Consider the following 5,875-nt stretch of genomic DNA (forward strand, 5'->3'; position numbering starts at 1 on the left):
TAGATATGTATAGTGTAATAATGTGTTTATAGATATGTATAGTGTAATAATGTGTTTATAGATATGTATAGTGTAATAATGTGTTTATAGATATGTATAGTGTAGTAATGTTTATAGATATGTATAGTGTAATAATGTGTTTATAGACATGTATAGTGTAGTGTCGTGTTTATAGATATGTATAGTGTAGTGTGTTTATAGATATGTATAGTGTAATAATGTGTTTATAGATATGTATAGTGTAGTGTGTTTATAGATATGTATAGTGTAGTGTGTTTATAGATATGTATAGTGTAGTGTGTTTATAGATATATATAGTGTAGTGTCGTGTTTATAGATATGTATTGTGTATCTGTGGTTTAGTGATGTTTTAATGCAGGGCTCATCTGGGAAAGAGGTCTCAGCATGAATCCCTGACTAAACAACACACACACACAGAGACCCACACACCTCCATGTCACTGTCATTTCCCCTCGGTCTCCATGACGACAGTCACATTGCAGCACCCCGGCTTGGCATTCGTGAATTTGTCTTCAGCCTGTGTGTGTGTTTCAGTGGGTAATTGGGACTGTAAGGCCTTCCTGCTATTGATTAATGATGCATTATGAAACACATAGTCCTTACACGTAAACCCACTCAGGATATATCAATTACACACACCTCAACAGGGAAAGAGGGGGATGAGGGAACAGGGGAGGAGAGAACAGGGGAGGAGAGAACAGGGGAGGAGAGAACTGGGGAGGAGAGAACAGGGGAGGAGAGAACTTGGGAGGAGAGAACAGGGGAGGAGAGAACAGGGGAGGAGAGAACAGGGGAGGAGAGAACAGGGGAGGAGTGAACAGGGGAGGAGAGAACAGGGGAGGAGAGAACAGGGGAGGAGAGAACTGGGGAGGAGAGAACAGGGGAGGAGAGAACAGGGGAGGAGAGAACTGGGGAGGAGAGAACAGGGGAGGAGAGAACAGGGGAGGAGACAACCGGGGAGGAGAGAACAGGGGAGGAGAGAACAGGGGAGGAAAGAACAGGGGAGGAGACAACCGGGGAGGAGAGAACAGGGGAGGAGAGAACAGGAGAGGAGAGAACAGGGGAGGAGAGAACAGGGGAGGAGAAAACAGGAGAGGAGAGAACTGGGGAGAAGAGAACAGGGGAGGAGGGAACAGGGGAGGAGACAACAGGGGAGGAGACAACCGGGGAGGAGACAACCGGGGAGGAGACAACAGGGGAGGAGAGAACAGGGGAGGAGAGAACAGGGGAGGAGACAACCGGGGAGGAGGGAACAGGGGAGGAGACAACCGGGGAGGAAAGAACAGGGGAGGAGAGAACAGGGGATGTGCAGAGTGTGAGAGAGATCAAAAAGAAGATTGGCAAGGAGGAAGAGACTGAGTGAGGGATGGCATGAAAGGAGAGCGAGGGATCGGATAAAAGGAGAGCGAGGGAGGAGATGAAAGGAGAGTGAGGGAGGGGGTAAAAGGAGAGCGAGGGATGGCATGAAAGGAGAGTGAGGGAGGGGGGAAAAAGGAGAGCGAGGGAGGACATGAAAGGAGAGCGAGGGAGGAGATGAAAGGAGAGCGAGGGAGGGCCTGAAAGGAGAGTGGGGGATGGCAGGAAAGGAGAGTGAGGGAGGGGTTAAATGGAGAGCGAGGGAGGAGAAAAAGGAGAGCGAGTGAGGGGTGAAAGGAGAGCGAGGTATGGCTGGAAAGGAGAGCGAGGGAGGAGATTAAAGAGACCGAAGGAGGAGAACGAGGAAGGGCAGGAAAGGAGAGCGAGTGAGGGGTGAAAGGAGAGCGAGGAAGGGCTGAAAGGTTGAGCGAGGGAGGGGCTGAAAGGTTGAGCGAGGGAGGAGATAATAGAGGGAGACAGAGGAGAGGTGGAGAGGGACAGGGAGAGAATGCCCAAAGGGAGGAGATTAAAGAGAGACAGAGGAGAGGTGGAGAGGGACAGGGAGAGAACGCCCACAGGGAGGAGATAATAGAGAGAGACAGAGGAGAGGTGGAGAGGGACAGGGGGAGAACGCCCACAGGGAGGAGATAATAGAGAGAGACAGAGGAGAGGTGGAGAGGGACAGGGAGAGAACGCCCACAGGGAGGAGATTAAAGAGAGAGACAGAGGAGAGGTGGAGAGGGACAGAGGAGAGGTGGAGAGGGACAGGGAGAGAACGCCCACAGGGAGGAGATCATAGAGAGAGACAGAGGAGAGGTGGAGAGGGACAGGGAGAGAACGCCCACAGGGAGGAGATTAAAGAGATAGACAGGAGAGGTGGAGAGGGACAGGGAGAGAATGCCCACAGGGAGGAGATTAAAGAGAGAGACAGAGGAGAGGTGGAGAGGGACAGAGGAGAGGTGGAGAGGGACAGGGAGAGAACGCCCACAGGGAGGAGATAATAGAGAGAGACAGAGGAGAGGTGGAGACACTCTAACACTGTGTTATTACATTACTGGTACACTGTGCTATTACATCACTGGTACACTGTGTTATTACATCACTGGTACATTACTGGTACACTGTGTTATTACATTACTGGTACACTGTGTTATTACATCACTGGTACACTGTGTTATTACATCACTGGTACATTACTGGTACACTGTGTTATTACATTACTGGTACACTGTGTTATTACATTACTGGTACACTGTGTTATTACATTACTGGTACACTGTGTTATTACATTACTGGTACACTGTGCTATTACATTACTGGTACACTGTGCTATTACATTACTGGTACACTGTGTTATTACATTACTGGTACACTGTGTTATTACATTACTGGTACACTGTGTTATTACATTACTGGTACACTGTGCTATTACATCACTGGTACACTGTGTTATTACATTACTGGTACACTGTGTTATTACATTACTGGTACACTGTGCTATTACATTACTGGTACACTGTGTTATTACATCACTGGTACATTACTGGTACACTGTGTTATTACATTACTGGTACACTGTGCTATTACATTACTGGTACACTGTGTTATTACATCACTGGTACATTACTGGTACACTGTGTTATTGCATTACTGGTACACTGTGTTATTACATTACTGGTACACTGTGTTATTACATTACTGGTACACTGTGTTATTACATTACTGGTACGCTGTGTTATTACATTACTGGTACACTGTGTTATTACATCACTGGTACATTACTGGTACACTGTGTTATTACATCACTGGTACATTACTGGTACACTGTGTTATTACATTACTGGTACGCTGTGTTATTACATCACTGGTACACTGTGTTATTACATTACTGGTACACTGTGTTATTACATTACTGGTACACTGTGCTATTACATTACTGGTACACTGTGTTATTACATCACTGGTACATTACTGGTACACTGTGTTATTGCATTACTGGTACACTGTGTTATTACATTACTGGTACACTGTGTTATTACATCACTGGTACATTACTGGTACACTGTGTTATTACATTACTGGTACGCTGTGTTATTACATTACTGGTACACTGTGTTATTACATCACTGGTACATTACTGGTACACTGTGTTATTACATTACTGGTACGCTGTGTTATTACATTACTGGTACACTGTGTTATTACATTACTGGTACGCTGTGTTATTACATCACTGGTACGCTGTGTTATTACATCACTGGTACACTGTGTTATTGCATTACTGGTACACTGTGTTATTACATTACTGGTACACTGTGTTATTACATCACTGGTACATTACTGGTACACTGTGTTATTACATTACTGGTACACTGTGTTATTACATTACTGGTACACTGTGCTATTACATTACTGGTACACTGTGTTATTACATTACTGGTACACTGTGTTATTACATCACTGGTACACTGTGTTATTACATCACTGGTACATTACTGGTACACTGTGTTATTGCATTACTGGTACACTGTGTTATTACATTACCTGGAAACCTAACGAGAACGTTTGAGGAGTGTTCTGTGGTGGTTTTTACAGATGTCGTGCACAACATTTTAGTGAAGGTCAGGAGAAGATTTCATATAAATACATCATTTTTTTAATGTTGATATCAAAAAAATTATTTAAATGTTTTCGTGATGTTATAATCCTTAGATAACACCCTATCTAGAACCTAGTGGGGAATCTTAGCTCATGTTCTGGGAATGTTCCCGGTTTGCTGGGCTCACACTCAGCTATCCTTCTCCAAACACACCATGAAACTCATCCCTCTCTCTTCTCATCCCTCTCTTCTCCTCCCTCTATCTTCTCATCCTTATCTCTTCTCATCCATCTCTCCTCTCATCCCTCTCTCTTCTCATCCTTCTCTCTCGTCATCCCTCTCTTCTCATCACTCTCGTCTCTCGTCTCTCTCTCTCTCTCCCTCCCCCCTCCTCTCCCTCCCTCCCCTTCTAACACTCCTTTCATCTTTGTCTCCTTATTTCAACTTTAGGTAATTAAACCTCATTCATGTCTCTTTTCATTGTTCTTCTGCGCTTACATACTGTTCTTCTTGTTTCCTCTTCTCTCTCTGTGGATTCCTCTCTTGGTTTCTCCTTCCATTTCCTCTCTAATCCTTTTTCCAACCATCCCCCTCCCCATATACCCTCCACATCTCTCCCCATATACCCTCCACATCTCTTCTTACTGTCCCTCTCTCCATATACCCTCCACATCTCTCCCCATATACCCTCCACCTCTCCCCCCATATACCCTCCACATCTCTCCCCATATACCCTCCACATCTCTCCCCATATACCCTCCCCATCTCTCCATATACCCTCCACATCTCTCCCCATATACTCTCCACCTCTCCCCCCATATACCCTCCACATCTCTCCCCATATCCCCTCCACATCTCTTCTTACTGTCCCCTCTCCATATACCCTCCATATCTCTCTCCATATACCCTCCACATCTCTCCCCATATACCCTCCACCTCTCCCCCCATATACCCTCCACATCTCTCCCCATATACCCTCCACATCTCTCCCCATATACCCTCCACCTCTCCCCCCATATACCCTCCACATCTCTCCCCATATACCCTCCACATCTCTCCCCATATACCCTCCCCATCTCTCCATATACCCTCCACATCTCTCCCCATATACTCTCCACCTCTCCCCCCATATACCCTCCACATCTCTCCCCATATCCCCTCCACATCTCTTCTTACTGTCCCCTCTCCATATACCCTCCATATCTCTCTCCATATACCCTCCACATCTCTCCCCATATACCCTCCACCTCTCCCCCCATATACCCTCCACATCTCTCCCCATATACCCTCCACATCTCTCCCCATATACCCTCCACATCTCCCCCATATACCTCCCACATCTCTCCCCATATACCCTCCACATCTCCCCTATATCCCCTCCACATCTCTCCCCATATCCCCTCCACATCTCTTCTTACTGTCCCCTCCCCATATACCCTCCACATCTCCCCCCATATACCCTCCACATCTCCCCCCATATACCTCCCACATCTCTCCCCATATCCCCTCCACATCTCTCCCCATATACCCTCCACATCTCTCCCCATATACCCTCCACATCTCCCCCATATACCCTCCACATCTCCCCCCATATCCCCTCCACATCTCTCCCCATATACCCTCCACATCTCCCCCATATACCCTCCACATCTTTCCCCATATCCCCTCCACATCTCTCCCATATACCCTCCAGATCTCTCCCATATACCCTACACGTCTCTTCTTACTGTCCCCCTCCCCATATACCTTCCACATCTCTTCTTACTGTCCCTCTCTCCATATACCCTCCACATCTCTCCCCATATCCCCTCCTCATCTCTCCCCATATCCCCTCCTCATCTCTCCCCATATCACCTCCACATCTCTCCCCATATACCCTCCACATCTCTCCCCATATAC

Source organism: Oncorhynchus mykiss, chromosome 17 (genome assembly GCF_013265735.2).
Source record: "Oncorhynchus mykiss isolate Arlee chromosome 17, USDA_OmykA_1.1, whole genome shotgun sequence".
NCBI classification, from domain to species: domain Eukaryota; kingdom Metazoa; phylum Chordata; class Actinopteri; order Salmoniformes; family Salmonidae; genus Oncorhynchus; species Oncorhynchus mykiss.